Raw genomic sequence first — 23,417 nt, 5'->3', positions numbered from 1 at the left:
GGGCCGCGCCGCCGCCAGTCCTCCGACGGAAAGGGGCGCGGTTGGCCACGTGCAGGGCGAGTGGCGAATGCGTTGCAGCTGCGGAGGGGCAGGAGAGGTCGCTGCCCAGGGACTGTGGACCGCGTCCCTGAACCTCGGCCTTGGACCTGCCCGTTTCCCATGGCCCTTGGCCTTGCACCTGTCAGTGACCCTGACGCTTGGCCTTGCCCCTGCCTCTGACCCTGACCCTGACCCTCAGCCTTGCCCCTGCCTCTGACCCTGGCCCTTGGCCTTGTCCCTGCCCATGCCTCATGACCCTGAATCTTGCACCTGCCAGTGACCTATGACCCTGACCCTCAGCCTTACACCTGCACATGACACAAGACCCTCGGAGCCCCTGTCCCATGCATCTCTGGCTCTAGATTCCTGCTAGGAGGCTTTCTCCTTTCCATCAAGTGCAGAATGCCTCAGGGGATCCATCTAGACCCTGGAACTGTTTCCACTGCTGGGCAAGCACAGTTTTATAGTGCCAAGCAGAGTCCCTGCTCGCTTGTTAAACTGATTTACGAAATCTGCTGCCGCAAAGCAGGGCAAGACTGAATGTCTTCTCCCACAGCACAGTCCTCCTCACGGGCCCCTCAGAGGCCAACTTTCCACTGTTCCTTCTAGGTGTTCCCACTGGTGTGAACCACATCCGTGGTTCCCAGCTGCTGTCAGCACTTCTCCTGACGGGGTCATGTAATGCTGTGCACTGCCATGTCACCTTCCCCATTGCTAGCCATCCGGAGCTGCGTTGAAGCAGGCCAGTGTTGGAATGCGGCCAAATAGAATCTTGCTTTGAACTGCAGGGAAGTGCTTTGTGCTAGTAAAGCAGGTTTGGGGAGGTTTTTGCAAATGAAATTGGTATGTGTATGGAATTATCTGAGCTTGACTTGACCACTGGTGATGTGGGCTTTGGGGCAACTGATTAGGGCAGCTGAAGCAGGTGGAGGCTGCTGGGCAGAGCCTTTGAAGAAAGGAGCTAGCTATGCAGGGTACTGGGCTGAAGTCCTTGGGTGCTCTGGGGGTTTAGCCTGGGCTCAACTAAGCATTTGTGATATAAGACTATGGTACTTGTCAGGAGTAACTGACACTCCAACAGTGTTCCAGGAAGACCTTCCCAGACACAGACAGCCACCCTCCACGAGGACATGGGAGGAGGAACCTGTCCCCAGGCCTCAGCTTTTACATGCCACTGCTGTTTTGGCTGATACTTTACTTTTTTTTTTTTTTTTTTAGCAGCGCTTTAACATCTTAAACGCAATTCTTTGCTCAAGGACTCTACATCATGGCCAGGGGGCTGGGAAGATGGCGCATCAGTTAAGAGTACCTGCTGCTCTTGCAGACAACACCGGTTCTATTCCCAGCACACACATGGTAGCTAACAGCAGTCCTCCAGTTCCAGGGAGTCAAATGCCCTTGTCTGATCTCTGCAGGCACTGCATGACACAGGTGCACTTACATACATGCAGGGGATACACTCATACACATAAAATAAAAATAAATAAAATTAAAGAAAAAAAAGAGATCATGGCCAGATATGATCTGTGAGTTGGGGGTTGTTCATCCCCTGCTCTGCAATACAGCCCAATTCCTACCTGCCTCAACAAAGCCTAAAACAAGCTGGGACATGATCTAATCAAGTCTTGATAATTAGAGGGACTTAGGGAGGCACCTTGGACACACCTCAATTCAATACAAACATAAAAGCAAATGTACAGAAGGTCACAGGGGAAAAGGCTAACTTAGCTGTGAGCCAGAAGGCAAGACAAAGGGGATGATAATCCAGGCCTCTGCAACGTGTTATTATCAGTGCCCATCGTGCACTGGGAAATTACTAGACACACAAAGAAAGTGTGAGCTAGAATCAGGACAAACCGCACCAACAGAAAGCGGCCACTGAGCCCAGAGCAGCTATAGAAAGAATGTTTGAGGGATTAAATGACCTTGAATGAGGAAAAAAGCTCACGGCAGAGTAGCTGAACATTTTTTAAATGAATCAAATTCTAGAACTGAAAAGTACCGTAACCAAAATGAAAATGTGAGTGGATCGGACAAGAGCCAACTAGAGACAGCAGGAGGGGGACCCAGTGGCTTGGACTGGAAGGACATCTGAAAAGAAAAGAAAAGCCCAAGAAAAGTAAGCACGGCCACAGAGACCAAGAGCCAGACTCACATGAGACACTTTGCAGAAGGAGAAGAAAGTGGGAATTGGGGCAGGGAAAAAAACAAAATGAAAACCATTTGCTGCAGATCAGAAAACGTAGCAGAATCCACGTGAAATGCATGCTAAGTATGTGAGACACTGAAAAGCAAGGCTGGAGAGAAGCGCTTAAGGCAGCCGGCAAGTCCAGATGTCACCTTCACAGGTACACTGGCAAGGGCGGGTGGTTTCTCATCAGACATTGGAAACACAGTGGAAATATTTATTTTTTAAATTACATCTATTATTTTTGTGGGAGGGAGCAAGCACATGTCACAGTGCACCTGTGGAGGTCAGAGAACAAATCGTGGAAATCTGTGCTCTCCTCAGGGATTGAACTAAGATTATCAGGTCTGGGAGCAGGTTCCTGTGTATGCTGTGCCCTCTTGTCAGCCTGCAGAAATATTTAAAAATATGTTAAATTTTAGGGCCAGAGAGATGGCTTGGTGGTTAAGAACACCGGTTGCTCTTGCAGAAGACCCAGGTTCGAATCCCAGCACCCACATGGCAGCTAACAACTGTCCGTAACTCCAGTCCCAGGGGATCCTACAGCCTCTTCTGACCTCTGCGGGCACTGCACGACACAGGTGCATTTACCTACATGCAGGCTATACACATAAAAATACGCATACACACAAAAATAATAAATAAATTTTAAAATGTATCTTAAATTTTAAAAAGTCAACCAGGCATGGAGGCACACCCCTTTAATCCTGGCACTGAGGAGGTAGAGAGAGGCAGAGCTCTTTGAGTTCAAGGTCAACCAGGGCTACATAGTGCAACTTTGTCTCAAAACAAGTGTCATACTGTATCCAACACAAGTGTTCTTCAAAAATAAGACCCAATAAAAATGTGTCAGGTAACGACTCAGTGTGCTCCTCAGACAGGGAAACAGGGCCAGACAAAGATACTGATGTCCAGGAAGAGGCCAGCCAGAAGTAACCAACAAACAGTAGATGTGGACTACTAGACCTCTGCCTTCTTCTTGTCACTTCTTTAAGGAAATAGTTGAACCAGTCATGACTGTGGTTTTGAAGTGAACATAGCATCACAATGAGAGCTTATATTTCACCCTTCACTGGCAGAGCACTGATGCCACCCCGTGTGTGAGCTCAGGAGGCTGTGAGGAGACATTCTGGGTGTCAAAAGGAAATGGAAAGGGAAAGGGTTCTGTATGAAGAAAGGAGGAGGATGTAAGACTGACTCTAAATAGAATCTGACATGGTTAAAACATGTTTTTACCATACAGCTAAACTGCCAGGAAAAAACTGTAAAAAAGATCTAAGAAACCGGTGAAGCAGATGCAAGTGGGTAGAGAGCTGGCTCAGTGGTTAAGCTCTTGTGTGGACCCAGGTTCAGTTTCTAGCACCCACATGGCAGCTTATACCCTTTCCTGGCCCCCGCAGGCACTAAGCACAGAAGTGGTGTACATACATACACACAGGAAAACACATGAATCATAAACAAATTTTTAAAAAGCTCCACACGCCTGCAGTCCCAGCACTTGGGAGGCAGAGGCAGGTGGATCTCTGTGAGTTCAAGGCCAGCCTGGTCTACATAGTGAGTTCCAGGACAGCTGGGGCTACAGGGAGACCCTGCTTCAAAAAGACCAAAAAAAAAAAATGCTCAGGAGCTGGAGAGATGGCTCAGCAGTTAAGAGCACTGGATGATCTTGCCAAGGACCCAAGTTTGGTTCCCAACACCTACATGTCGGCTAAGAACCATCCAGTTCTGTGGGATCCAGTGTCTTCTGGCCTCCAAGGGGAAAATATAAGTTTTGTCATAAAAATAAAATAAAAGAAATTTAAATGCAATGAGATAATAGAAAAAGGACTTGATTAATACAGAAGAGGTTGAGAAGGCATCAGAAAAATAAAATCAGGAAGGGAACTGGAGGGACCTGAGTGGTAGGGCACAAACTTAGTGAGGGCCAGGCCTTGGGTTAATCCCCAGCACTGCAAAAGAGAAATACCTAAACAGAAAAGGCAAATGAGACGGAGCTCAATGTGTGTTAGTATTGTCATCAGTCACTTTTCTTTTTTAAATTGAATTTTTGTGATTTTTTATACAAAATATAGTTTGATGATACTTAGATCCTCTCCCCTTTCCACACCTTCCCCACACCCCTGCCTAATTTAATATATACATATACATATGTTATATGTGTACATATATGTAATATATGTACATATAGATGTAACGTACATGTTATGTATGTAATATGTGTATGATATATATGTAATAGATGTATATATAGCCTACAAAGTCTGATTTGTGTCCCCAGATGCCCCTCAGTGTGGATCCATGCACTGGGCCCACCAAGAGCCCCATCCCTATAAGACAGTCTTTTCCTCTTGGCAACCATCAATTACCGAAGGTTCCTTAGGTTGGGTTGGGGTTTCTTACAAACTTCTCCATGTCTATACTGGGACTTTGTCCAGTTTGAGCTTGCATAGGACTTGTGCATGCTGTCACCATTGTTGTGAGTTCCCATGAGTGAATGTCCAGCTGTCAGGAAGACTGTTTGCTTGTGATCATCCCCCCCTCTAGCTCTTACAGTCTTTCCATCTCCTCTTCCACAGTGACCTGAGCTTTGGGAGGCAGAGGTTTGAATTAGTTACTTTTCTTGGTGCTATGACCAAATACCTGATAGGCGAGGTAAGAGAGGAAGGGTTGTTTTTTTTTTTGTTTTTTTTGGTTCATAGTTCAAGGACACAGACACCAGTGGGAAGTGCTGGAGTCCATGGTGGCAGGATGCAGCTAGGACTTCTCACCTCTCAGCAAGTGGGGGTGAGGAGCAGAGAGGGGAGTGCAGTGCTCAGCTTGTTTCCTTCTTCCCTTCTCTTTCAGTGGGGGACCTGAACTCCCACAGTGGTCTAGTATACAGGAGGTCCTGGGTTCTAATTCCAGCCCTTCTCTCTCTTTCTCTCAGAGGCAATATAGTGGTTTGAATGAGAATGTCCCCCATAGGCTCCGGGTATTTGGATATTTTGTCCCCAGTTGGTGGCGCTGTTTTGGGAGGTCTTAGGCAGTGTAGCCATGCTAGAGGACGCATGTCACTAGGGGTAGCTTAGAGTCCTTAAGCCTTGCTGGATCTCCAGCTGCTCTCTGCTTCCTGTGCCTGCTTGATGTGAGAGCTTAGCTTCCGCTCCTCCTCCAGCCACCTCTGCCGCCATGCCTCCCCGCCATGACGGACTGACTCCTGCCCCTTTGGAACCGTAAGCTAAGTAAACTCTTCCTTCTATAAGTTGCTTTGGTCAGTGTTTCTATCACAGCAACAGAAAAGTGACTAATACAGGCAGAGAGAGAGAGACAGAGACAGAGACAGAGACAGAGACAGAGAGACACACAGAGAGAGAATATGATGCTATTTCACATTCATTTAAATAGCTAAAGTTAAAGGAAAAATTCAAAACTTATGAAAATGCAGATGTAGGCCCTGCACCTACACTCTTCATGTCTGTAGTCTGTCCTCACAGACAGCAGGGTCCAGAGGAAATACCCAGCAAGTGCTCCTCATGAAGATGTGGGCACTGTCTTGGCACCAAGGAAGCACCACGTGGAGGGGGTTTCCTTCTACATTGAGGGAAGGCGAGCACAAATCTGCTGTCTGTCCTAGGAGGCACTGTCCGGCTCCACGTGTCCTGGAAGTGTCCCACTGGGCCATTCTCCTCTAAACATATCTATTAGAGATTCTTTGTTCCCATGAGAATTTACAAAACATTTGGACTCGGCACAAACTCTGGCCCAGCAATTCCTTTTAATACTGGAAAATGATGCTGTTCCCATTAATCGACATCTGCTCCTTTTTCAGACTTTACTCCTGAGACAGCACTTTGTTTTGGTTGGTTGGTTTGGAAAGCTGCTGGGCCTGGAACTCAAACGGTCTTTTCTGGTAGCCCATGATTCGGCCTGCTACGTTATATGACCAGATATTATTGAAAGGGGCGGTGGGGGGAGCAAGCAGGCTTTGCTTGTGGTCCCCACAAAGAGCAGGGTCAAAAACAATGGCAAGGGCTGCAGAGATGACTCAGCAGTTAAGAGCACTGACTGCTCTTGCAGAGGACCTGGGTTCAATTCCCAGCACCCACATGGCAGCTACAAACCGTCCTCAACTCCAGCCCCAGGGGAATCAGAAGCCCTCTTCTGACCTCTGTGGGCACTGCACGACACGGGTGCACTCACATACATGCAGGCAACACACATACACATAAAATAAAAATAATAAAATATTAAAACAATAGTAAGTCAGCAGATATTTGCAGAGGGTTATTCATGATGGCCCTAGATTGGATAGGACACAGATGCCCCTTGTGAGTAGATAAATAAACTGTAGCAGCCACTACTCAGCATGGAAAAGGAGTGAATTCTGTTCTCTGAACACCCTCCAGAGACAGCACTGAACAGACTCCAACCCCAAAAGTGTACCCACCTCGAGCTTCCAGTCACAGAACACTGCTGAGAAATTTAAATGAGAGACAGAGGAGGGATTAGTGGTTGCCAGGGGCTAAGGGGATGTGGGGTGCAAAGAGACATAGGGATGCTGTGTGCCTCATGGAGAAGGGACAGTCTGTATCATGACTGCTGGCGTCCGTGGTGGCTGTCATGGTTTGGATGTGAAGTATCCCCCAAAGGCTTATGTGTTGAAAGCTTGTTCTCTAGATGCTGGTGCTAATTGAGAGGCAATTGGATTGTGGGGGCTCTGAACTAATCAATGGAAAGTCCACTGATGGGAATCCACTCAAGTGAATAGACCATTGGGAAGTGGAGCCTCGTTGGAGCATCTAGGGCATGCCCCGTGTCCTAGTTTCATTTTTTTTGCTGTGTTAGAACACCCTGACAAAAATAACTTAGGGAGAAAGCATTTATTTTAATGCACAATTCCAGGTTCAATCTGTCATAGCAGGGAAATCAAGGTGGCAGGAACCTAAACAGCCAGTTGTATCACAGTCAGGAACAGAGAAAGGAAAGCACAAATACCTCTTGCTCCACAGGTGTTCTCTACTCTTACATAGGCCAGGGCCCCCGGGTCTTCCCACATCACTTCAGGCAGTCAAGACAATCCCCCACAGACGTGTCCCCAGGCCAACCTGATCTAACAGTCCCTCACTGAGACCTTCTTCCCAGGTGAGTCTAGATTGTGTCAAGGTGATGAAAGTAGCCATTGCACCTGGAGAGATGCACCATGTCCATGCACTCTGCCCCCATGGCCATCTCCACACATTCTTGCTGTCATGATGTGCCACCTCACACCAGTTTCACAGCCATGGAGCCAGCCATGAAGGAAACCTGTGACACCATGAGCCAAAACCAACCTTTGATCCTCAAGTCCTTCTCCATGTTTTTCTCCATGATGGACAGCTGCTGAACACTGGTTGTAACACCATGCTGCAGTTTAAGATGCAACCACCACCACAGGCAACTGGACAGAGAGCCCATCATGTCTCTCTTACAATGCATGTGCATCTCTATTATCTCAAAATGAAGCGCAGTATTTTAAGAAGTCGCACAACTTTACAGTGGTATCATGTGACTTCGCGTCACCCCCCCAAGTGACCCAGGCAAGGCTTCCCAATTTCCTCCTTCTGGAGCTGCCCGTCATGACTCACCAGGTATCAGGGGAGCATCTCCACGTGCAGATCAGCCCCCTGGCTCAGACATCACCCGACATATGTTTTCCTGCAAACATTTAACTAATGTTGCCAGAAGTGATCTTCCCCTGCGAGCAGAAAGTCCACCAGGGAAATAAAAGCAGTACTAATTATATGAAGAAAATCAAGCAAATGGCATATAAACATCATTTTCCTACTAAATTAACAGAAATCCGGGGGGAGGGGCAGATGCTCTGGGAAACTGACAGTTCTGAGCCAGCAGTCCCACTGAGAGGCCTTGAGGGGTGTGGCTCTCCCACATGTTGGCGGATGGAAGCCCAGGTGACAGCATCCTTCCCAGCCCTCAGCCCTCTTCTCTGGTGTGCAGACGGTATACTCAGCACACTGTCTGCTGTCGCCGTGCTGTGTGCTCTCATCGGAAGCAGCTCTGTACACCTGCTGGTGGAGGCACAGCACACTCTGCCAGTAACGGCTCTTTAGTAAGTACCGATAAAGAAATTAAACCTGGCGCCGGAGACAGCGTTTCCCATTTCCCGACACTGTTTGATGCTCCTATTTTTAGCTCAACTGCCCTTTTTCTTGGCTTCAAACTCTGTCTCACCAAGCCAAGCTTATTCCTAAGAAGCTTCTGGCCCCTCCCTGCACCAGTGTCTAGGCCTAGGACAGGCTACTATGTGGAGAGCCTCACCTGGACTCCACCTTTTCCCACCGGCTGTTCTCAGAGCCCTGGGAATTCCCCGCTGCTCTGGAGGCCAAAGCCAGCTTAGCCATAGGAGCGGGGCCAATGCCTCTCATTGTGGCATATCTCACATAGGGGTGACACAGCAGAGGGGGGTGCTGGGAAAGACTGGGAAGGGCTGAGCCGCACTTCCAAGTCACACAAACCTAAGTGAAGAGGTGAACTGTAGCTGTCAGATGACTTGAACTTTCACAGCTATGCAACCAGTGCAATAAACTGTCCAGTCTTAGTGGCCTGAATAGTGAGTGACAAGAGAGCGAGAAAGCCCACCTATAGACCCACCTCCAAGACTGCTGTGGGCCCCACTTTCCTGTCCCAGACTGAGACTCTTCTCCAAGGGCCTGAACCGTGGCATTGGTGCCACCAGGTCACGCCCAGGAGGCGGGACACAGGGAGGGTGGATTACTACACAGACCCCTTGGCTCAATGAGGCTATGCTCAACTTTAAGAGACAGGCTGCAGTCACTGTGTAGCTCCTGGCCCTCCTCTGCCCTCCCCACACCCTCCGTCTGGGAGCCCCACACCCTCTCTCTGGGAGTCCCACACCCTCCGTCTGGGAGCCCCGCACGTGCCCCCTGCCCCCAGGGCCTCCGTGTGCTTTCTGCTGTGTTGGAGACCTTGTGTGGATGCGGTGCATGCTGCCTCTGGCTCAGCTCCAGGAGGTGGTGGAGTCCCAGGTTCTTATTGACAGAATGCCTGGGGTCTAGTCTCTGCCCCAGGACTAGGCTGGCTTCTATCAATGCCCTGCTTTGAACCCAAACCCAGAAAGCCCAGCATCTCTGACACCTTTCTATAACCATACCGGAGATCCGAAGGGGGCCGGTGACTATCTTGGCCAGGCCTCTGTCCTCAGACCTTGCCCAGCTCTGGGGCAGAGGGCAGGGAACAAGGGAATTCCCCCAGTAAGCAGCTGGCTGTCCCCATGGGAGGAGACAAAGCCCAGACCAAGCTGGCATGGTCGAGTTAACATGTCCTCTGAGGCCTGCCAGTGTCCACCTGCCCAGTTCCCACCTGGGGTGGCTCAGCAACACCAAGTGGGTTTTCTGAGTCAACAAACTCGCTTTCCTCTATGTGACTTCAGCTTTTTGTCTGGCCCTCAGAGCTGGTTCTGTCCCCGGGCTCCTTACCCATGCTCCCCACAAATTTCTACAGAGGCTTTGTGCGCACACCCTCAACCTAAGCAGATGCTGAGGGTAATTCCCAGAGCTCTGTGGAGAGAAAGATTCTCTGCCTTCCCAGCAGAGTCTAGCACTCACTCCTCTGGGGCACAGAAGGCAGGAGATCTTTGCTTAAGATTTGTCCTGGGTTTAATGGCTCAGGCTGTAATCTCAGCTACTCAGGGGGCTGAAGCTAGGGGATTGCAAATTCAAAGGTAGCCTGGGAAGCTTATCCAGACCCCGATTCAAAGCAAAAACAAAAAAAGGCTGTATCTGTCAGCCAGTGGGAAACTGTTTGCCTAGCATGTACAAGGCCCCACATTCAAATTTCAGAACTGAAAACAAACTAAAAAACTCACAGAGATGTCTGTTGAGACTGGGGTGGAGCTCACTGGTAGAGCCTGCCTAACATGTTCATAGCCCTAAGTTGCATGCTCAGTTTTGCAAAAATAAATACATTTCTTAAAATACATGTCCAAGGGGCTAGAAAGATGACTCAGCTATAAAGAGTGCTTGCTGTTTTCTCAGAGGACCAGAGTTTGGTTCCTAGCGCCCACATCAGGCAACTCACAATTGACTATAACTTCAGGGGATCTGATGCCATCTTTTGGCCTACAAAAGCACCTGTGCATGTTAGCATCCCCCTCCCACTGACACATACATACACATAAATAAAAATAAATCTTTTTTAAAGATGCATGTCCAAGATGGGTGCTCATACCCACAATCCCAGAACTGAGGCAGGAGGGCTGCCACAAGTTCAAAACAAGCTAAAGAATGAAATCCTATCTCAAAACAAACACGTATTTAAAGGTAGAAATCAAAGGAATGACTGGTAACAGGCGAGTCCGACAGGACAGGCAGGAGGAGCAAACCCAACCATGACCCCAGGAAGATGTGAGGGGCACAGTTCCAATTCAGCAACCCAGATGTAGTCCCTCTGTGATGTGATGGAACTCACAAACATCCACACAGCAAGTCACCAAGAAAACGTCCATAGGTTCCCAAAGTGTCCAACAACACATTTTCTGATCATCGTGAAAAATAATAGACATTGACAAAAATCAGGAAGCTAAGCCAAACAAACCAGCAAGCAAGCAAGCAAAAAAGCCATTCTACCTGGAAATCTATAAACTTTCTCTTAGCTCTTGGGTCAAAGACCAACCCAACAGCACAGATAAACCTGAAGCCCTGTTCTCAGAATCCAGATGTTGACTTGCTGCTGGTGGGACCTGAGCCAGACATCACGGAGACAACGTGACCCATATGCCATTCTGTTAAAGGAGGAATGAAAAGAAATGGATTCAGCACTGACTAAAAGGTTTGAAATATGGTTTAAAAGTAATGAAATAAAAGGAAGACTCGATGATGATAAAAGCCGAAAAAAATGATGAGAAAAGAAATCAGCAGCGCCAACCAGCCACACGGCAAAACAAGTAGGTAAACGTCCCCACGAGGGACAGCAACAGGCGCAGACACACAGAGTTTAAACGCTGACGGGAGGAGAGATAAGCAGAAACAAGAAACATACTCTTTATTAACATGACTGTTTAAATTAGGACAGAATAACATTTTCTAGGAAAAACAGACTTTGGAGCAGACAGAAAGACTAAATGGATTGTTTCAAGAGAACAAATCAAGTTGTTAAAGAGTCTTCTCCTTAAAAACCCCATGAAAAATATTACCTGACCAGGTTTTCCAGGGGAGTCCCCCAGAGCACAGGAAAAGAACGAAGACTTAAATAGGACTTCTTTTACTGAAATATATCACTGATGCCAAAAACCAACAGACTGCGGACTAAAAGAAATGCCATCACGGGGCCGGAGAGACGGCTCAGCGGTTAAGAACACTGGTTGTTCTTGCAGAAGACCCGGGTTCCAATCCCAGCACCCACATGGCAGCTAACAACTGTCCGTAACTCCAGTCCCAGGGGATCCGACAGCCTCTTCTGTCCTCCGCGGGCAATGCACAACACAGGTGCACTTACCTACATGCAGGCAATACACACATACACATAAAATAAAAATAATAAGCCCGGTATGGTGGCGGATGCCTTTAATCCCAGCACTTGGGAGGCAGAGGCAGCAGAATCTCTGTGAGTTCGAGGCCAGCCTGGTCTACATAGTGAGTTCTAGGACAACTGGGGGCTACAGGGAGACCCTGTCTCAAAAAAAAGGCCAAATAAATAAAATTTTTTAAAGTTTTTTTTTTTAAAAAAAAGAAATGCCACCAATGCAATTTACAAATATCAACACAAAAGCCCAAATAAAATAGTAACAAACACAGACCATCCACATTCCTTATCGCTAAGTCAGATGTATGGCAAAAATGAAGAAGTAACATTAGAAAATCTGTTCCTGTCAACAGACTTACAGAGAAAACCTTTATGGTTGTTGCTGAGGTCTGACTGTGCCCCCCAAAGTCCACTCATTGGACCTTAATTCCTGGTGTAAAAGTGTTGATGTGATGGTGACATTAGGTCCCAAGGACGCTGCTCTCAGAGGGGTTGCTGCGATTACAGAGGGGCCGGGGACACGTCTGCTGTTCCTTGCTCTCTCTGGCCCTCTCTTGCCCTTCCACCTTCCACCCTGGGCTGATGCAGCAGGAGGCCTCACCAGATGCTACATTTTCACATTAGACTTTCCAACCCCAGAACCATGAGAAACACACGTGTGCTGCTTGTAAGTCACCCTGTCTGTAGAATTCAAGAGAAGGCAGCTTTCTCCAGGAAAAGCATTCCTTCAGGCCCTGTAACAGGGCAGCAGATGCCACCTTCTGCACATGCAAATACCAACCCAAAAGTCAGTGGCATGCTCAGGGAGGAAACTGGAGTTATTCCCAGGAGAGGAAGAAACAAGCCAGGAACCAGCACTCTCACTCCTGTTCAACGTGTGCAAAAAGCCCACCAGCACAATTTGGCAAGAGAAAGAGATTGGAGGTGTAAAAACTGTTCACATTTTGGAGATTATGTATCATTCAACTATGGAGGATCCATTTTGGATAAGCAGAATCATTCTATTAATTGTATAGTAGCACTCAGTACATTATTAAAATTAACATAAGGAAAGGAATAGTCTTCATTCTATATATCAGTAAATACCACTATGGGGAGAGAGAGACAGAGAGACAGAGACAGAGACAGAGAGACAGAAAAAAGAGAGAGGGAAAAAGATCTGTTATAGGGAAGGAAGGGAGAAGAGCACTCACAACAGCAGCGAAGATGAAATACCTGGAAATCCACGTAGCAAGTAGCGAGTTCCAAGTCAGCTGGGGGTACAGGGAGACCCTGACTCAAAAAGACACCCCCCCAAAAATTAGAACTTTCTTATTTTTGTTTTATGCATATGAGTGTATTACCTATATGTATGTAACTGCACCCATGTTGCAGAGGTCAGAAGAGGGTATCAGATCCCCTGGAACTGGTATGATGGCTGGTTATTAGCCACCATATGGGTGCTAGGAATCAAACCTAGATCCTCTGCAAAAGCAGTTAGTGCTCTTAACCACTGAGCCATCTCTCCAATCTCCCAAAATTAGAACTTTACATCAGAGGACTTAGGTGAAGTTTTGCAAATATTAGAACAGAGTATTGTGAGACATTAAATAAGGAAGTATATAGTTATATTTAACTTCTGAGAACTTTTTAGAAGTAGAATTCAGTACAACTGGACAATTTATGCCACCACCACATTACCATCATCACCACCATCACGCTCACTGCTGCCATCACACCATCATTGTCACCCCAACACCATCCTTACCATTAGATCATTTTCAGCATTATAGATGCTATCACCATCACAATCACCATCATCACCACCAATAGCAGTGCCATCACCATCACCCCACCACCATTCCCATCCCCACCATCCCCATCCCCATGCCTACTATCCCCATCCCCACCACCATCATCACCATCTCCATCACCATCACCATCATCACCATCACCACCATCACCATCATCACCATCTCCTCCATCACCATCACCATCATCACTATCTCCACCATCATCACCATCTCCACCATCATCACCATCACCACCATCACCATCACCACCATCACCATCATCACCATCTCCTCCATCACCATCACCATCATCACCATCACCACCATCACCATCACCACCATCACCATCATCACCATCTCCTCCATCACCATCACCATCATCACCATCACCACCATCACCATCACCACCATCACCATCATCACCATCTCCTCCATCACCATCACCATCATCACCATCACCACCATCACCATCACCACCATCACCATCATCACCATCTCCTCCATCACCATCACCATCATCACCATCACCACCATCACCATCACCACCATCACCATCATCACCATCTCCTCCATCACCATCACCATCATCACCATCACCACCATCACCATGATGACCATCTCCTCCATCACCATCACCATCATCACTATCTCCACCATCACCATCATCACCACCACCATCACCATCATCACCATCATCACCATCTCCACCATCATCATCACCACCATCACCATCACCATCACCATCATCACTATCTCCACCACCATCACCATCACCATCATCACTATCTCCACCATCACCATCATCACCATCTCCACCATCACCATCACCATCATCACCATCTCCACCATCACCATCATCACCATCTCCACCATCACCATCACCATCATCACTATCTCCACCATCATCATCACCATCATCACAATCATAGCCACCACCACCACCATCATCACCACCACTATCATCACCATCACCACCACCATCATCATCACTATCATCACCATCATCACCATCATCATCACCATCATCACCATTGTCATCACCATCACCACCACCATCATTATCATCATCACCATCACCACCACCACCATCATTATCATCATCACCATCACCACCACCACCATCATTATCATCATCACCATCACCACCACCACCATCATTATCATCATCACCATCACCACCACCACCATCATTATCATCATCACCATCACCACCACCACCATCATTATCATCATCACCATCACCACCACCACCATCATTATCATCATCACCATCACCACCACCACCATCATTATCATCATCACCATCACCACCACCACCATCATTATCATCATCACCATCACCACCACCACCATCACCATCATCACCACCACCATCTCCATCACCATCATCATCATCACCATCACTATCATCACCATCACCATCATCACTATCTCCACTACCATCATCACCATCATCACAATCATAGCCACCACCACCACCATCATCACCATCCCCACCATCATCACCATCTCCTCCATCACCATCACCACCATCACCATCTCCACCATCATCACCATCTCCTCCATCACCATCACCACCATCACTATCTCCACCATCATCACCATCACCTCCATCACCATCACCATCATCACCATCTCCACCATCATCACCATCTCCTCCATCACCATCACCATCATCACTATCTCCACCATCATCACCATCTCTACCATCACCATCACCACCATCACCACCATCACCATCACCATCATCACTATCTCCACCATCATCACCATCACCACCATCACCATCACCATCATCACCATCTCCCCCATCACCATCACCATCATCACCATCACCATCATCACTATCTCCACCATCATCACCATCTCCACCATCATCACCATCTACTCCGTCACCATCACCATCATCACCATCTCCCCCATCACCATCACCATCATCACCATCACCATCATCACTATCTCCACCGTCATCACCATCTCCACCATCATCACCATCTACTCCGTCACCATCACCATCATCACCATCTCCCCCATCACCATCACCATCATCACCATCACCATCATCACTATCTCCACCGTCATCACCATCTCCACCATCATCACCATCTACTCCGTCACCATCACCATCATCACCATCTCCCCCATCACCATCACCATCATCACCATCACCATCATCACTATCTCCACCGTCATCACCATCTCCACCATCATCACCATCTACTCCGTCACCATCACCATCATCACCATCTCCCCCATCACCATCACCATCATCACCATCACCATCATCACTATCTCCACCGTCATCACCATCTCCACCATCATCACCATCTACTCCGTCACCATCACCATCATCACCATCTCCCCCATCACCATCACCATCATCACCATCACCATCATCACTATCTCCACCGTCATCACCATCTCCACCATCATCACCATCTACTCCGTCACCATCACCATCATCACCATCTCCCCCATCACCATCACCATCATCACCATCACCATCATCACTATCTCCACCGTCATCACCATCTCCACCATCATCACCATCTACTCCGTCACCATCACCATCATCACCATCTCCCCCATCACCATCACCATCATCACCATCACCATCATCACTATCTCCACCGTCATCACCATCTCCACCATCATCACCATCTACTCCGTCACCATCACCATCATCACCATCTCCCCCATCACCATCACCATCATCACCATCACCATCATCACTATCTCCACCGTCATCACCATCTCCACCATCATCACCATCTACTCCGTCACCATCACCATCATCACCATCTCCCCCATCACCATCACCATCATCACCATCACCATCATCACTATCTCCACCGTCATCACCATCTCCACCATCATCACCATCTACTCCGTCACCATCACCATCATCACCATCTCCCCCATCACCATCACCATCATCACCATCACCATCATCACTATCTCCACCGTCATCACCATCTCCACCATCATCACCATCTACTCCGTCACCATCACCATCATCACCATCTCCCCCATCACCATCACCATCATCACCATCACCATCATCACTATCTCCACCGTCATCACCATCTCCACCATCATCACCATCTACTCCGTCACCATCACCATCATCACCATCTCCCCCATCACCATCACCATCATCACCATCACCATCATCACTATCTCCACCGTCATCACCATCTCCACCATCATCACCATCTACTCCGTCACCATCACCATCATCACCATCTCCCCCATCACCATCACCATCATCACCATCACCATCATCACTATCTCCACCGTCATCACCATCTCCACCATCATCACCATCTACTCCGTCACCATCACCATCATCACCATCTCCCCCATCACCATCACCATCATCACCATCACCATCATCACTATCTCCACCGTCATCACCATCTCCACCATCATCACCATCTACTCCGTCACCATCACCATCATCACCATCTCCCCCATCACCATCACCATCATCACCATCACCATCATCACTATCTCCACCGTCATCACCATCTCCACCATCATCACCATCTACTCCGTCACCATCACCATCATCACCATCTCCCCCATCACCATCACCATCATCACCATCACCATCATCACTATCTCCACCGTCATCACCATCTCCACCATCATCACCATCTACTCCGTCACCATCACCATCATCACCATCTCCCCCATCACCATCACCATCATCACCATCACCATCATCACTATCTCCACCGTCATCACCATCTCCACCATCATCACCATCTACTCCGTCACCATCACCATCATCACCATCTCCCCCATCACCATCACCATCATCACCATCACCATCATCACTATCTCCACCATCATCACCATCTCCTCCATCATCACCACCATCACCACCATCCCCATGCCCACCATCCCCAGCCTCACCATCCCACCATCACCATCACCACCATCACCATCATCACCATCACCACCATCATCACCATCACCACCATCACCACCATCACCATCTCCACCATCACCATCTCCACCATCACCATCTCCACCATCACCATCACCACCATCACCACCATACCACCATCATCACTGTCTCCACCATCATCACCACCATCATCACCATCACCATCATCACCACCACCTAGCTGATTGCCAAGGCAGGGAAGCAGGGGCCCTGGCCTGGGTCACTGGCTCTGCAATGTGATGGTGAGCGACACACTCCAAGTGCCAGTTTTTCACCATGGGGGACAGGGCACACAGGGACATATAGTGAACTGTGCAAACCCTACAAAATAAGGGTGGCCTGGGACTCTGGGGCTGCTGGGAAAGAGGTGGGCACGAAAAGTCAGTGTCGCATTGGAAGGTGGGCTCAGTCTGGCCCTTCCCTCCAGGTCCACTCGGGCCATCCTCTGGTGCCTTGCAGCTGCTGGAGGCAGGAAGTCCAGAAAAGCTGCAAGGCCTGCTGAGTGTACTTCCTGTATTTGGAGCCTGTCAGCACTCAGTCATAGCCCCACCCCCAGCAGCCGAGGGTCATCCTTGACCCCAAAGGACACATGGGGATCTGGAGCCCCCACAGGCAGGGACGTCACAGAGCTCATGAACTGAGATGAAGCTCTGGCAGGTTTCTGGGGTGAAAGGAAGGCTCAGCCTAGGCCTTTGTTGGAGACCACGGGATCGATTCTCCCCGAGGCCTAAGAGCTAGCAGGAGCTGTGTCATGCATTTTTAAGTGGCCATTAGTTGAGGGCACCCTCTAAATGGGTTGTATGGACTGCAGAGGCTCCAGCAGAATGGCAGGAAGGCCCTGGCATGGCCACAGGGCACAGTTATATATACCCTCTTGGCAGGACTGCAGCACGCTGCCCAGAATGACCTGCCTATTTGTCCTGCCTCAACACAGCTTGTTCCCAGATGGCGTCTCAGGTCAGGCCGACAGCAGCAGCATCTGCGGCAAGTGTGGGGACAGCCTGGACCTGGATGTGTCGTGGGGCTCTCCAACAGTCCTCACTGGACTAATCCCACGGTCTATATACTTGTCACTTGTAGCTCTAAAGTATATGGAGGGTGTGAGTGGGAGAAGCACATGCAATGCCTGCATGCAGACCTGGGGTGGAGCCCCGGGATCCACGTAAAAGCCAAAAAGTGGCAGCACAAAGTGTTGGAGGCTGGGGGAGCGGAGATGGGGACAGTGCCTGAAGAATGACGCCTGGGGTTGAGCTCTAGCATGCAATACACACACACACACACACACACACACACACACACACACAAATGGAACTGCCTGTAGCTGACTTTTAGGGTCTCCGGGTAACTGGTCTCTATGTAACTGAACTTGGTTTTGGTGACCAAATTTTTCTGATTTCTATGACAAGGTTCCCAGGAAGTCGTGGCCCAAGCAGGGCACTGTGGGAGTATATAGGGGAGGGTCTCCAGGGCCTGCATCAGGACTACCTGGATCAGATGCATGGGAACCCAATGCCAGTCCTGAGCCGCAGCCATCCTAGCATGCATCGGACCCCAAAGGTCCCTCTTCAAGAGGCAGTTGCTGTCCCACAGTCCAGTTCAGGGGTGAGCCCAAAAATCAGTGTTGGGGGAAATCCTCACTGGACAGATCTGAAAAGAGGACCGCAGCCTTCACGCTGGTCAAGGAAACAGCTTGGGCAGTGCAGTGGCTCAGTTTCCTGGTCAGGAGCCAGGATGTGGAGACATGGGGCAATGAGAGTCACCAGGTCTGTGGAATGGTGGACCTGCCTGAGACTCAGTGTCCTTATGACCTCTCAGCACCTGTTGGGGAGATAAGACACTGCAGGGCACCACCAGGGGGCAGGAGACACACCTGGTAGAGACTGGCCGTCTGCGCCCCCTGGGACCGGTGAGGAAGGGTGTGGGCACCCTCTCTCACTGCCACAGAGCACCCTGCTTGCAGTCCTACCTGCCGGCAGAAGACTGAGGTGCTTTGTCTTCTGTTGTTGTGATGAGATACTCTGACCAAAAGCGATTTGAGTAGAGTAGGATTTATCTGGCTTATGCATTTAGGTCACAATCCATCATTGAAGGAAATCAAGGCAGGAACCATGGAGGACATTGCTGACTGGCTTGCTCTGTGGCTCATGCCCAGCTTCCTTCCTTTCTTTCATTCCTTTTTTTAAAAAATGGGTTTTTTTGGTCTTTTTGAGACAGGGTCTCTGTGTAGCCCCAGCTGTCCTGGAACTCACTATGTAGACCAGGCTTGCCTTGAACTTATAGAGATCTGCCTGCCTCTGCCTCCCAAGTGCTGGGATTAAAGGCGTGCGCCACCACGTCCGGCCAAGATTATTTTTAATTCTCTCTGTCTCACTGTCTCTCTCTGTCTCTCTGTCTCTGTCTCTCTCTCTCTCTCTCTCTCTCTCTCTCTCTCAGTGCAAGTGCCCGTGGAGGCCAGAGTTGTCAGATCCACTGGAGCAGGAATTACAGGCATTTTGTAATTTGCCAAACACGGGTTCTATGAATCAAACTTGGGTCCTCTGCAAGACCAGTCCGTGCTCCAGGGAATGTGCCACGCACAGTGGACTGGGACCTCCCATATTAATCATCAATAAAGACAAACCCTCACAGATACAGCCACAGGTCAACCTGGTGGCGTCTCACTTTATCAGTTGAGGGTTCCCCTTTCCAGATGACACTTGGCTATGTCAAGTTGACAGTGAAATTAAGGAGAGACAGAGACCAATGCGGAGCTCTAATGGACACGGGTTTCTCCCCAAGAACCTCAATCTGCCACTGGAGCCAGACTCATCCCACAAGAGTCCATGCATGCCAGAAGGGCAGTGACAGAGTGGACACCGGCTTGCACTCCAGGCCTGCTTCCTTGCCCAAACTGCCTCTGCTAGCACTACCATCTTTAAAACAATTCCCATTATTTTTAACTATTTATTTGTTTGTTTGTTTGTTTGTTTGGGGGAGGGGTCATGCCACACTATTTATATGGAGTTCAGAGATAGCTGGTTCTTTCTTTCCCCTCATGGGTGCCAGGGATTGAACTCAGATCAGGCCTAGCAGAAAGCACTTTTCTTGCTGAGCCGTGTGTCTTAGTTTGTTCTTCATTGCTGTGACAAAACACTCTGACCAGTACCAACTTGGGGAGGAAATGGTTTATTTGTCTTACATCTCCCAGGTCGCAGTTCATCAGGGAGCCCAAGGTAGGAACTCAGGGCAGGAACCTGGAGGCAGGAGCTGGAGCACAGGCCATGGAGGAACGCTGCTTACAGGCATGCTCCCCTGGCCCCTTGCTCAGCCTGCTTTCTTATGCAACACAGGCCCACCTGCCCAGGGGTGGCACCACCCACAGTGGGCTGGGCCCTCCCACATCATTCATCAAGAAGATGCCCTTCAGACATGGCCACAGGCCAGTCCAATAGAGGCAATTTCCCAATTGAGGCTCCCTCAACCCAGGTGTGTCAAGTTGACACTAAAGCTATCCAACACACCGTGCCGCCCACCCCAGTGTCACTGTTTAAAGTTCTGGGCTTCTCCACACTGACTCCCTTAGTTTATAGCCTAACATAGAATGACCTAGATACGGCGAAAGAGTCATAACCACAGAAACCACTGGCTGGTCACTAACTCCCACATAGCTCAAGTGCCTGGCTCAGATAACGGCCAGTCAAAGCCCCAAGCCACGCAGTTTTCTAGGATACACAGGTGTGTGCTTAGCCACCAGCTGAGTGTCACATCCCAGTCACTGGAAGACTCTGGGAACCAGTTCCTTTCCCCATCAGCCCTAGAAACCCACTTGCAGAACTGTGTTTTTCATTCCTAGAAAAAAAAAATCAGACAGCAATTGAGGACAGAGTACCAACTGAGAAATGAAATACTTTCTTTGGATTTCTTAGGCAGAATAGTGGAGGACAGAAAACAGCAGAAAATGTCTTTAAAATCAAGAGAAAGTAATGACAGGCTAGAATTTTTCACACAGTTAAATTCTCATTGTAAAACCAGGGAAAAAATAAAGACATATCAGAAAGACTAAAATTGAGAGAGTTCCCACCAAAGACGCTTCAGAACAGGCTTATTCACATTAAGGAAATCTTAGAGGGAAGTGCCAAGATAACAAAACAAAACAAAACAGAACAAAACAGAACAACACAAGCACAGGGTAGGCCGGGGCGGTGGCACAGTCTGTGAAGTGCGTGTTTTCAAGCACAAGGACCTGACCTAGATTTCCAGAACCCACATTTTAAAAAAAATCCTGGGCCCTGAGGAGGCAGACAGGCAGGTCTGTCTGTTGGCCAGCCAGTCTAGCCTATGTGGCAACTCTAGGCCAGTGAGAGACTGTTTCCAAAAAATAAGGCAGACACCTTTAATCCCAGCAATTCAGGAGGCAGAGGCAGGCAGATCTCTGTGAGACTGAGGTCAGCCTGATCTACGTAGTGAGTTCCAGGCCAACTGGGGCTGCAGAGAGACTCTGTCTCAAGAAGATAAAAAGAAAAGAAATGTGGAGGGACTGGAGAGATGGCTCAGCAGTTAAGAGTACTGACTGCTCTTGCAGAAAACCTGGGTTCAATTCCCAGAACCCACATGGCAGCTAACAGCCATCTGTAACTCCAGTTCCAGAGGATCTGACACCCTCTTCTGACCTCCACGGGCACTGAGTGACACAAGTGTACTTTACACACATGCACACCTTACACTTGTACACATAAAATAAATAAATAAAAATAATAGGAACATGAAGAGCTGCTGGCTTTGGTGGCTCCTGCACCCTGAAGGCAGCTGGGTTTCCACTCCCGGAGGGCGTCTGTCACCCGCCCTGTGGAGAGAAAGGTCTGGGGAGATGGCCGCACAGGCTTGAGGACCTGAATTCGACTCACCAGCACCTATGTACGACCCTGAAGCTTGCTGGACAGCTAGCCTAGCCATGGGTTCAGTGAGAACTGCTGTTTAAGAGCGTGATAGAGCAGCGTATCCGAGCTGCCCTCTGGCCTCTGCATAGGCACGTGCACCCTCGCACATATAAAAAGATTTCTTGACCACCGCAACTAAGGAAGACTATGATAGAAGGCCAGTGGACATAACTCCTTTAGAACAAAGGAAATCGACCTTTGATACCCAAGCACTGGTGCAGGACTTGGAAACTCATGGATTTGGCAAAATACAAGTGGAAACAATTGTATCAGCATTAACCTCTTTATCAAATGTCAGGCTGGATACTATCTATAAGGAGATGGTCACTCAAGTTCAACAGGAAATAACAGTACAGCAGCTAATGGCTCATTTGCATTCCATCAGAAAAGACATGGTTATCCTAGAGAAGAGTGAATTTGCAAATCTGAGAGCAGGGAAAATGAAAATTGAATTAGATCAAGTTAAACAGCAGCTGATGCATGAAACCAGTCGAATCAGAGCAGATATTAAATTGGACATCAACCTAGGCAGGAGCAGCATAAAAGAACATTTACAGACCAAGGAAGGCAGCTATTGGAAGCAACCACCGAATTTGCCAAAAAGGACACCCACACCGAAAGTGTCATTTCAGAGACTGGTAGTAAAACTGACACAGAAATTGCTTCTTTAAAAACACTGATGGATTCAAACAAACTTGAGGTAATCCGTTATTGTGCAGTCTCAGTGTTCACGTGTGGCTACAGCACTGGGGTTTTATAGGTTCTGGAAGAATCACTGCCGCTCCCGCCAATGTCGTAGAACAGTCCACCAGCACAGACCCGTCTAACACTGTCAGCTGCAGCAGACACTACCACAGATTATTCAAAGTACGTCTGGACTAAAGGAAAGTGATTTGGTTTTTGCCTTTTTTTTTTGTATGGCTTTATTATGTTGAAAACTGTCATCCAAAGCCTGATTTGAGATAGAAAGGCATTTTGCCCTTATCCTTTTGATACTGTAGAAATTGAAATCGTTTTCTTATATTTGAGTA

At 48.5% G+C, this 23,417-nt stretch overlaps 1 pseudogene; it reads left to right on the top strand.

Moving 5' to 3' along the window:
- Positions 1-22,211: 22,211 nt before the first annotated feature.
- On the top strand, positions 22,212-23,213 carry LOC103729374 (annotated as a pseudogene).
- The last annotated feature ends 204 nt before the right edge of the window (positions 23,214-23,417 follow it).

Source organism: Nannospalax galili, unplaced genomic scaffold (genome assembly GCF_000622305.1).
Source record: "Nannospalax galili isolate Female #2095 unplaced genomic scaffold, S.galili_v1.0 scaffold652, whole genome shotgun sequence".
NCBI classification, from domain to species: Eukaryota; Metazoa; Chordata; class Mammalia; order Rodentia; family Spalacidae; genus Nannospalax; species Nannospalax galili.
The sequence above is the reverse complement of the archived record's forward strand: the minus strand, read 5'-3'. Positions and strand labels throughout refer to the sequence as shown.